Genomic DNA, 12,728 nt, shown 5'->3' on the forward strand with positions numbered 1-12,728 from the left:
ATTGTGCTGGTCTGTTTTCAAAAAATGGAGTAAAAAGAAATTCAAGCGAGAAATTATGATGTGCTTTTTCACAATGGCAGGAACATGCTGTGCTCACATATGTTTACCTCACGCCTCATTTGTACATTTACATTAGGTTTTGTATTTCATTTTGAACTCAGTATATACAATTTTGTTATCCTAGATTATTTAGTGTACAAACAGGACTGATGACATAGCCTCTGGGAACAAGGGCCAGTATTTCAGGGTTTCTGGTGTAGCCAGCAGATATCCAGTCCAAGACTTCTTTGTCATGGCATTTTCAAACGTGATTGGTCAGTGCTACTCCAAGGGAAAATTAAACTTGATTCTTTACAGAATCTTTTTACAGAGATTAAAGCAGGAGTAGATGACTAATATCTAGAGAGGCTTCAATGGTAATAATTCTCATTTCTAAATTATTGTAAAAGATCGACAAATTATGTTGTTCATAATTGAGATTCTATTTCAGAAGAAAACCTGGGAGAAACGGCAGCTCTTTTTTTTGCGCCAATCAGTCATCAATTAAACACACAATTTACTCAGTAACTATTATGCTGTATGTTATTGTATGAAGACTATGTTCAGAGCCATTGGAAAAAAAACTTCACTTTACAAGTCAATTTATGTTGGAGGGGTACAAGAGTCAGAGCAGTCATAGTGGCCATGTGGGGAATCCTGACATCACAAAGTCTTTTAATAAGCAAAGGAAAAAAAAAAAAGTACAAGAGACGGACAGACAACACCTAAGGGAAAATGTCAATAGGTCTCTGATGTCTCTGCCCCTAGGTAAAGAGCAGACATTGACCCTGAGTGATACATAGGGCTGCTGTTTGTGCTAAATTGGTGTGAATACCAAAGACAGACTATTCAATAAGTGCTGGTATTTCAATCAATGTGTCTAACACTCACAGCTATTGGCCACATTTAGCCAGGCCCAGCTGGGTGACTAGATTGTCCATATCGACTGGGCAATGACCCTGGGTCTGTTTATGACACTATCAATTCCCAGCTGTATTGATTTTCATTGTGGCTGTAAAAATACTCTTCAGCTCCACACCCAAACACATGGTGGCTAGGGAATCATACATGTGTGGATGCACTCACACACACACAATGGGGAAAGGAATCAAACACATATTATGTAATTAGTGACTGAAGACCTACGTTTTGAGAAGCTATAAAAAACATTCAACTCACCAATAAGAACAAATAAATGGCGGCATGCCAGACAGTGTAGTCATGAGAGAAATCAGCTTGGTGCTGTTTGACATCGAGGCCTGATGATAGTAGATGAATTATGATTTGTACCCATTATTTGCACCCATCCTTTTGAGGTTTTAGCTCCCATAGTGCATCTTGAGAGACTCTAGCACTCTTTGTGTCTGACAAGAGACTCCTGCTGCGGTTGTCCTAGCTGTGTCCCTGAAATCACACTACTAACAATTGCTGGTGGTCAAATACCTAAACTGGCTTGTGAGTCATCCTGCTGCCATATCCCCCAATCTGCTTTGCCACAAAGCCATGCAACATGCATAACAGTATCAGAGAGTTTGAATGTATTAGAAACGGTGCGCAAATGCACATAAGCCTTGCACATGTACATAGCCACAAACATACATGGAAAGCCCATGTAATCATCTAGATTCAGCTCCAACTGTATGTGTGTGTGTGTGTGTATGTTCATGTGTTTACTAGGGGAGGACTGAGCATGGAGTGAAGAGCTCCTCAGAAACTCAGAAGTATTTCCCAATCAAGAGCAGCACCAAGATAAATAGAGGCCTATTGCATTGTCTAGAGTGACAGCAGTGCAACAGAGTGTGTAAGACAGTTAGGAGGACATGCAGACACTACTTGAGGGTTTTTATTTTTGGGCAAAAACAGATATTAAAGTGATGAAACTAGAAAAGTCACACTGCTGCTGCTGCTGTCATTGCATGAGTCTATCTTTACTCTTGAAATCAGTATAATGTGGGCAAATCAGGTTTCCCTCATTCTGTGAGACTGAGAACTAAGATGTAGACCCCTTGCCTGAGGAAGCTTCTTAATCTTTTCGATGACCTTCTTTCCTTAATCTGCCTAACAAGGTTTGCCAAATTCAGACTGCCCTCTAGACAAAGCCAAAGCAATGAGCACACACAGGTCTACTCTAAATCTCTCAAACAGTTCAGTGAATTTATTCCATGTAAGACATCAAAGCTGGATAGACGAGATGCCCTCTCTGACCTTCTTCATGGCCATGTTCTTGGAGAGGAAATGATGACGTAATGTAGTCATTCTGTCAGGAGATGTTTTGAGTCACGGTTATTCATTTGTAGCCAGGACTCTAGGAGCTGTCAGCATCATAAAAGACGAATAAAAATGTTCTGCTGCTTCTACTGGATCACAAGTAACCATTCTTTCTAAAGAAGTATGTCCCTTTGACTGTGAGGAGAAAAAAGACAACTAAAATGGTGCGCGGGCAAGTTCACCACAAACAGTCTTATTGCTCATTGAGGGGAAGCATGACACAGTGCCCCACTGCTCTCCATTTATCACGACTCTGCTAAAGCTGTCATATACCCCTTTCCCACTGCACTTACCTAGGTTCATAGAGGTTTTTTAAACACAGTAACCTCGCTAATAAAACCTGACTGATCCCATTCCCACTGCAAGTGACAAGGCCTTTCTGTTGTTACTGTCATGATACCACATTGCGTCTGATAGGTTAAGGATTTACTTCTGTAGGTGGATGGTACAACATATAATGCATCAGCATGGCGTGTGACCAGGGACAGTTCTGGGGCCCGAAGCATGATGATCCAGCAACTATACTCCTCTACTGACAAACATAAGCATAGCACCTATAAATTATGGATGACAATACGGGTATTACTTTTGTCACATTAGCTGCATCCGAATGAATCATAATGGCTATCCCAGATTTTCTTCTATGTCTTTGCAGTTAATAAACACTATTCATGCTATGGCCTAGCTACCTGAATACTTGATATTTATTTACTGAACGATGTCCACATAACCCAATATAAATCAGCTCATCAAAAATAAAAATTAATTATGTAATTGATATTTGGCATTTATTCTTTTCTTCTCATTTGGCCCTCGTCCAGAGCGGTACATAGACCGTGACTGAGATACAAGATACTATCACCTATTGAGAGAAGGGGGTGGTAGTCACAAGACAACTAAAGATACAATACCGTTGAAAGATTTTGCCCATGATTGTAAGAGACAGTAATACTACGATAATTCATATTCATCCCAACAGTTACCTGTATCATTGTAAAATGTAATAAATAACTGTATTTTGCTCACTTGTCAGGCACACAGTCACAGAACACTCTCTGGATATTCAAACAAGACAACATAGCTCTGCCAAGGTGATATGATGTCATCTGACCTGGATCAATTTGAAAATCTTCTTCAAATTTATTTCATCCAACCAAATTATATTTAAATCCATCACAACTTTTTGAGTTATACTGTCATCAGGCAACTCAATGCTTGGATCATCTTGGCAGGGGTCTGGAAAGAACACAAGTACATATGATTGCTATATCTGCTCTCATGATACCTTTTCACCCCTCCTATGTGGGACCAGAAGATGACCCACTCAGCACGCTAACCTACTAACTTTTTATTCTCCTCTGCCCAGAAAGAGAATGATCAACCAAAATGAAGGAGAAATATGAAGGGGGTAAATTAACCAGAGGAAACCCCAAAGAGGAAACATGCATCTAGGCCACTGAGTCATTTCCCTTGTGTTTTGCCTCTTCCTCCTCTTCAATATACACTGACAGTATAAATTATGTACATCATCACAAGGTTTACAGAGAGAGAGAGAGAGAGAGAGAATGAGAGAGAGAGAGAGAGAGAGAGAGAGCCCGTGGGTTTTAGGCCCTAGGATTTCAGCTTTTTATCCCCTGTAAAGTCTCCCCATAATTAGTTTAGGAATTAATTCAGGCTCGGAACTTAGCCTCCCCTTTCCTCTTTTAGATCAGTACTGATTCACCCAAGGTTCTTCTCCAAAAAAAAAAAAAAAAAGAGAAAAAGAAGGGACTAAAAGATGAAATATCTTCCCTGAAGATGACAGATATTACCCACTCAAATTACTTAAAGGTAGAACCCACATATAAAATTGCAAATGTAGTTTAACAGGAGTCACAAAATGACAGATGTTTATAAGAAGAATTTCTGAATGTGTGTGAATGTTACAGATACAACTAGGTCAGGCCCATTATATAGAAAGAATCAACATGGAAGAATATAAAAAACTATTTACATTGGTTCTTCAAAAGACCAGGCTCTGAAATATTGATGGGCTTTCTTAAATGTCTGTTTGTTAATCCAGCTAATAAAGAGTCATGGTAAATGTTGGTTGGTTAGACTAGACTATGTCAAATAAATATGCCATGAAACAAAAAAAAATCTTGATTTAGGCAAAAAAAAATTACCATTAACAGCTGTATAACCACAAAATTACTGTTTACTAACAGACCAAAGGAAACAATTTAAACCATTGAAAGTGAGCAGCCTTATGAACATAATTTTGAGCATTACTTAATTTTTGCAATGAATCATATGTTTCTGGTAGGTTTTATTACTTTTGATAAACCTTTCACACCCTATCTTTCTGGGAAAAGGAATCTACGACAATGGGTCATACAATTATGGTGTGCAAAACTCCTTTGTGAGGTGCCAATCATTAAATGATAAAACTTACTGTTGCAAATATTTGTTGGAAAAAAGTCAGGGCAATATATTAATAATAAGGTAGCTTTATTTATAACAGAGTGAGTAAATCAGAGACAAAAAAGGCGTTAATATGCTCCCTGTCATCATCTAAAAGCTTTTTTGTCTATCTATTTATGCCTCTCTTTCGTCTGGAGGATCAGTCTTTACTTGCTATCCACTATGGCCCTCAATCATGTTTACTATCTTGATTTATAATGAATGTGGTTGCTTGAGTGGGGGAGCAGGCATCATTTTTCAGTATTCCACCAATATTCTAGAATGAATATTTTTTATACTACTGTGAACCAGTATCACCGGACATAAAGTAAACGCAATCAACTCAACCCTTGAAATATGACCCTCCTGTGATAATACATGCCTGTTCTTTCTCCTTCACTGTGAATTGGTACATCCTGGAAAAAAGTCATAGGTGTGGCCCATGTCACAGCAGGAAGCAATAGCACTCACGTCCAGGAAGGTTACGTGCACACTGGCTTCTTTGATACAGTCACAGCCTGATAATTTAACCATTTCCTCATTTACCCTCTGGGCCGATATGATTCCTACAATTACCCTAGAGTTCATGACCCCCTGGGTTTCCAGTGCAGCACATCTGGTACATTTGTGAATAATGAGAGCATGTGTATGAGGGAATAGTAGGGTGAGGTGTTGACTGGCAGTTACTCATTATTTAATTGGACAATTGTTTGCCTCAACTTTGGTCTCTGTGGGTTCACAAAGGCATACTTAGACTTCACAGTATGGATTATTAAACAAGAAAAGGGTGGCAGAACAACTTGCTTTGAATATTATTGCCTTATTTTGCCTAAAGTGAAACTGCAGTCTACAGTTCTCTCATGCAATGTGACACAATTGTATCCAGCCGGATGAATCAGCACGAAAGCTCAGTTTGAGAGATAATGGCTGTAACTACATGAGGGGAGGCTCAAGATGACGTCCAACACTGTTTTTAAAACCACTCAGGGAAACAGCCCAAATGGTCAAAAAGAGTTTTGTAACATTTATAATTTCTTTAGTCATTAAATATTACTGGTGGGGCATTCCATGCTGAACATATTCAGCCAGGAACAGACTTGAATAAAAAATAAAATTCACTGCTGGCTGGCGAGAGCACAACACAATCTCCCCTAGATTCATCAGAGGCAAATCTCCACTTGACCCAATGGAGGCTGTCCAGTCACAGCATTAGGGCTGCACAGAGCTTGGGCAGAGGCCTACTTTCTCTTGGGACTGGGGGGGTTGAGGGGGATGGTGTGGGCTTGGCATGCACTCTTGTAGGCCAACATATGAAGAGTTACCAAGCAATTATGCCAGGTAGGCCAACCAATCAAGTGTTATTAAAAATGTATGTCAGATTGAGGAAGCAAGAAATCTTGCCTGCTGAAGAAAAAGATTTTGTGTAGTCTTGCCGGGTGACACGTTCCCCCCAAAAGCCCTGCATAATTTGGCGCTACTATTGTACGAATGCTTGTCAGCACTCATAAATGACAACATTTGCCATATTTCCCACTGTTGTGCTACCATAGAAGTCTCAACCCACACATTACTCTAATCTGCCACATTTAAGAAATGAAAAAGTGGTTTGTAAGCCTCGTTCTGAAAGGCGAGAACCATTTATGATGTTTAACTGAGAGACACAAAAGCGCTTTGGGCAGGCAAAGGAAGCTCCCAAAATAGACCAGTGTGGTGCAGTGTATTACCTCACCCCCACTCTCATCAGCAAACGTGTCCATCACGATCACGCATCCTAAGCCTTGCTGACATGCCCCACTCTGCTAAGCAAGCAGTGCATCCTGGTGTTCCTCTAGTTGGTTGCATGACAGAGAGAGTCAGCAGATACAAGCAAATTGTAGGCCTCTGACATGACACTTTCAATTTTTTAAAGACCCCTATTACAGTGAACCATGTAGTTTTATAAATACACCTTCCTGAGCCCTTTCCTTCATTCTGCGGAGCTAAATTAAGCCCTAGACCCTGGGGGGTGGGGGTGGGGGGTAGTGGAGGGCAGAGATAAAAGAAGCCAGCCATGAGCAATGGTGATGTCTCTTTGGGTGATGATCATAATTTCCCAGCACTTCAACTTGGCCTAGTCATGGAAGAGCACATAGCAGCTTGCAGATTTTCACAGGAAAGCTGTAGACAGATGTAGCCGGACATAATGGGGGTTGGAGGAGAGGGGGAGGGGGGCTGGAAGCTCATGGCTACAGCTGCAACCTCGCCAGAGGATTGGAGGCGCACGTCTAATGAAGGGCTGTAATCAAGTCGCTCATGCTAACCTCCCACACCCAGTGAGGCTTACTTGCCAAAATGCCTCTCCTATGACAGAGGGTTTAGTACGCCTGAGGAAACAATGAGGGGGAAGAAGGGTCCTTTTAATGCACAAGTTAGAATGACGTATTTAACAACCAATTTGTTCCGCATGTTGGTATATAACATATCAATATTTCGTGCAGTAAACAAGTTAGGCCAGATGTGATGCTAGGCTTTGACCTGCCAGGTGAAAAAAACAATAGCATGCATTTAAATGCTCCATTAAAAATCAATTTTAACATGTGCCGTACTTTGAGTGTAAAAAACTTCAATGGGTGACAGTCTGGGCTTACCACTGACCACAAATGAGCCACCTGATCAGATGAAGACTATTTTTTTGCAACACAAGGTGGCAAGTGAACAGCAGAAGTGACACACTCACTAGGGAGACAGTTGCTGATGAGACATCTGTTGGGCAGTGACTTCCTCCCCTCCAAGATAGCTTTCAGGAGACCAAGGCCATGACTCAGGTCTGCACCAGCTGCTGGGCCATGACTAGATCCATTTCATATTTTCCCCTATGACTCTTATCATGGTCAGTGATGCAAAAGCACAGTTCCGATCAAACCCAGAATGAAACCCAAATGAAAGGATTTCTGATGATGACTTGGCGATTTGGGCTTTCATGGACATGGATCAAGTAACTGATTAATAAAAAGCAATTTGCTCATGATCTAAATATCTTCCAAGTATTTTGTTGTTGTTGTTGTTGTTTTAATCCAACTCATATTTACACTTAAATGTAAAGGCAGATGTCTGAGTATGTCTTGGGTACAATCACTGCCTTGATGCCCACCAGAGGAAAGCTTATGCACCTGCTGTGATCACGGGTATGTGTAAGATTGGGTGATCTATTTGAGTTCCTCTGCTTTCCAAACCTGGCAATTAATCCTGTTATCATATGTCTGTACTGGTCTCTCACTTGCTGGCTTCATCAGACCATGATCTTGTAGCAGGGCATAGTTTTGCTGTCTTTTGGAATCATCATTAAAAAGCAGTACGCATGAACACATCTGCTAGAAGAGAGGTGGGGGTAGGGAGGGCATAATTCTCCTTGTCATCTGAGACAGCATTCCTTTATTAGACATGCTAAACCAGATCACTGCAGAACATTAAGCCTGACAGCGGTGCTTTAATATTTGATGTGCTCTGCTACTGCGGCATAAACCACCAAACTGCTGTAGCACCGGCTAAAATGGCAATTCTCTGATATATTTTTCAAAAGTCAGCCTTCCATCACATGAAAGTCGAGAAAAGTTAATCACTTTCAGCAAATAGTTAAAGTTCATGCTGAGGTGGATTAGTCAGCGGGTGAAACTGCACATTTTTCACTTCAGAAAAAAAACAAAACTTGTCACGCCAGTATTAGGGATTCAAATTTTGGCAAAATTCATCATGGCTGTCACACAGATATGACTTAGCATACAGATAGTGACCTCATTAAGGGTTGGTGCCATGCCATAGGGTGCCTGGGTAGTGGAAGAAAAGACTATATGCAAATATGTAAACCATAACAATGCAATGCAAGATTTTTCTTAAACAGGATCTATTAGTGAGCCAATTGAGGTTCTTCAACAGCAGACAAGGTAAACGTTAATTATACCATCCACATATCAGCTAGAATTAAAGGAAGGTAGGGTCACACATTGTGGTAAAACATCCCTTGCAGGATTACATCTGTAACAGAGGAGGCTGACTAGACTTCACAAGCTCAAGTTCCTCTATCACAGTGACAAAATCTGTCAACCAGACAGACACAAAGCCTACCAAAGCACTCAAACTGTGGCAGTTCCTGTTAAATTAGGTATCCCTAATCACATTTTACCTTGTTGACAAGAGCGAGTATTAAAATTGTATCAACCACATGCTTTGTGGTTGATAAAAATTGATAAGATAGCTACACTTGATGTTTACTTCAGTGTCCTGCTGAATTGCTCTAAAAATTGAACTCCATTGATCACTTTATTCAAGTTAAATGAATTTGCTGGAAAATGTTGCTCTGTAAGACTCTTCTGACTGTGATGTAACTGCATTATCCCTTTTCACACTTGTAAGTTGAAGAGGAGAAGCTCCCGCATCCTCCCCTGCTTTATATTTTAAACTTTACTCACACCCAGATTATCCAACCCTTTTTAGAGAGCAGGCTATGTATTAAGCCTGCTGCCAGGGTTTAAACCTCTCCTTTGCCAGTGTCAGGTCTGCTGGTAATGTCAGGCCATGCGCACTCAAAGCTGGATACATTTGAAAACATGCTTATTCTTCTGTATTTTATGCTTACATTCACACCAAGCATACAAAGTTCTCACCAAAAAAATGGATCCATCTTGCAAATGCTTCAAGAGAAGGTAATGCTGAAATCTCCAAGTTTGTTAGTTGGTAGGGGAAGAAAAACAAAGTTTTATCAAAACCTAAACTTCCACAGACATATTCAGGATAACAGTAATTGTAATTATAATATGCCAGCTTTCTGTCACTTTTAGCCCTTTCTACTTGACTCTCTAGGCACACTCCAGCTTGCTCTAGGGGTGACTTCCAAGCCCAAATCACAGAATTACATCAGAGTGAGACTGACTTCTTGATTCTGGGATTCAAGTTGAAAAATTCCACTGCTCAACACCTTTTTAACATTGACCATACACAGTCCAGCCATGTACTAGTCTAAACCTAGTCTTGTTTCTTTTTAAATAGATTTTCAAGTATGTCACATGGCTTTCCTTTGTCACCCATTATTTGAACCTGTGTGTATGTGTCTGTGTGTGTTGTGCATCAACCTTTAGTGTCCCACTCCCTGTCTCCGACAGCCACACCAGCCAATTGTCAAGTGCAGCTGATGTGTCCTTCCCCAGTGAATCTATCAGTACCTGCGTGTGTGTGTCTGTGTGTGTGTGCGTGTGTGAGGGACACACACAAACTTTGTACTTATTCTTGGGAGGAACACTGGCTAATGTCTCAACAATCTTTCACACAGCACTATAAAAAGAAGTTCTAATACACTTATGACTTCCTCTTCAACTCTTAAGATAGGGATCGTAAGTTTTTGGTTCCATTTACACAAAGATCTCTACAAAAGGGAGGAAATCACAATTAAGTTAAAGCTATATCTTCATACAAATGAATGCCCCCTATACTCAGACACTTGCCAAATGAGTCTACATAATAATCTTCAAGCTCAGTAGTTTGTGTATGTGATGACATTCCTCATTTGGGGGATGATACAGAGAAACATTCTGGTCTGAACGGCAACTTCTGGTAAGCCCACTGTTACTTGAATTTGTATAAATAACTTGTGCAGTTGTTCTGGACTTTCTACTAGTTATCAGAACAAACAGAAGAAATACAGATTGTAAGACCAGTCATTTTGCTGGGGTTATGTGATGTTCAAACCATTTTATCCACCATTTTACACCTGATATAATAACAGCAGAGTAGGTAACAGTTAAGATGGCTACTTCTAGTGAGCCCTCCTCTACTTGAATGTTGATAAATAATTTAATTGTCCCGCTTTTCCAAGATGTTAGCATATGAAACAGATAAAATTATGATTGTGATTTTACATGGTCGTGTGATATTTTGAACAGTTGACCGACTGTGTTGCAGCTGAAACTGTAGGGATTTGGTTGGCTAGGCAGAGCTGATGTCTTGTTTCACACTAGTGCTCGAACAAAAAGACGTAGTCAAACAGGAGATATAGTGTGTGTGTGTATATATAGTTACCGGTATATATACTTAAATATATATATATAGATAGATATAGATGTAGATATAGATATATATAGATAGATATATAGAGATATAGATATAGATATTTATAGATATAGATATATAGTTATATATATATAGTGTGTGTGTATATATAGTGTATATATATAAATATATATATATTTATATATATATAAATATATGTGTGTGTGTATGTATGTGTGTGTGTGTGTGTGTGTGTGTAAACAAACTTCCTATAAATAATTGCAAAAGTTTCCCTGACAAATAGATGGAAGTATCAGCAATCAGCTGTTGAGCTCTGACTTGATGAGTTTGATTACAAAAAGTAACTGCAGTCCCTCACAGTAGTAGCAGGGAGTTTAACATCCTCTTCATATGGCAGTTTATGATGTTGTCTTCTTTAGCGGAGTTTGCCATGTTTCTCTATTTTGAAGATACTTGCAAGCCACTATGTGCACATAGTTGAGGTTACATGCAAAAAGCAAGTTATGGTTTTACAGAAGAAATTGTATTTTAACACAACATCACCCTAAATATACATGAAGAATATTTTGATTTCTACCAATATATCCCCCAACCACCAACCCCCAACCCCAGAATTAGGATTATGGTTAAGGTTGGACTGACTGTCCAAGAAACAAGCATTTATTTTATCTTGACCTATTACCAACACACATCCTGGTTAAAACATTTACCTGACAATATGTCTAAATGTGAACTGCCGTCACTAAGGAAGTGTGTCACTTTCTGTTCTCTGTCTCGTTTACATGGTCAATAGGGTGACAGTGAGCGTAGCAAATGTGGGAACAAGGTAGAGGACTTGCACAACAGCCTTTGAACAAAAACATGCAAGCTGCAAAACTGAAGGGCATTGAAACTCATGACTAGAACAAAAATGGCAACAACAAAAAAAAAGTGCGCAAAGAAAAGGCACAGAAGCTTATTGTTTTACCAACTGGCACCATCTACTCTGTGTTTAAGTACCGTGGAAATAAATGCTGGTGATTTATCTGTATTTCTCATTATCTAATCCCTTCTCAGAACCTCTAAACAGTAACAATAATGTACGGGTGCAATGTCATGATGTGCTTTTATTTGTGTGTGTGTGTGTGTGTGTGTGTGTGTGTGTGTGTGTGTGTGATTTCAGCCACACATTAACTTGGTATACTATTACAATAAATCTACACAAATGACAGTTTAGCAGTGAATCGCTGCTCTGGAGCCTTTCACTCATGCGCTCTTCACACTAGAGATGACATCATGTTGGGTCAGCTTGGGGTTTAGCGCTCAGCTTGCTGCTGTCTAACTGCCATTTCGCTCGCGTCATGTTATATATCATATTTACATTTAACGCAGGTTATTTCACCAATCGCTATCTTGCGGTGATCTCTTTTAGCATTCACGGCAGGAAGATCCTGTGCAATAACAGATCAATGACGCGTTGTTTTTAATATTTGCTTTGAAATTGTCTAGCGAATACAATTACAATCGTCAAAAATAAAAGTGACAGGTAAAACTCAACTGGTTAACAATGTCGTAAAATACGCTTCAGGTCATGCGTAGTGAATCGTCTCGCCATTGTGATTGTCCGTTGATAGTAAAAAAAAAAAAAAAAAAAAATCTCACTCACAACAATGTAGGATGCAATGGACGGCACCACAATCATTTTGGATGTGACAGACTGACGTAGACTGACCCACATTGCATGACATCGCCAAAAGACCACCTCAGGCAAGTTTACACAGCATCCAAGCGCCTTGTCGGGGTTTAAAAAAAAAACCCAGCTGAACACTTCATGCAAGCTGTCATCCGTTTGCTCACCATACTCACCCCCTGAGGAACAAACCAAAGTGCATCGCGTCGCCACCGTCACCTCACAATGTAAATATCCACATTTCGGTGTAGATTTTAAGCAGGTGCAGAGA

The 12,728-nt window shown here is 39.9% G+C and overlaps 1 protein-coding gene across 5 annotated transcripts in view; it reads right to left on the reverse strand.

Moving 5' to 3' along the window:
* The window catches only part of taok3a (TAO kinase 3a), a 70,284-nt gene that overhangs the window by 52,358 nt on the left and 5,198 nt on the right, over positions 1 to 12,728 (reverse strand). The window contains exon 1 of one of the 5 annotated variants that reach the window (XM_086206827.1): positions 12,634 to 12,716. The exons of the other annotated variants lie outside the window; for them this stretch is intronic. The gene's annotated coding sequence lies outside the window, so the exon portion shown is untranslated. Of the gene's footprint in view, positions 1 to 12,633; positions 12,717 to 12,728 lie in introns of those variants that run through there. 5 annotated transcript variants of the gene reach the window in all.

Source organism: Aulostomus chinensis, chromosome 6 (genome assembly GCF_037954235.1).
Source record: "Aulostomus chinensis isolate RoL2024-O1b breed Wild chromosome 6, RoL_Achi_v1.0, whole genome shotgun sequence".
NCBI lineage: Eukaryota > Metazoa > Chordata > Actinopteri > Syngnathiformes > Aulostomidae > Aulostomus > Aulostomus chinensis.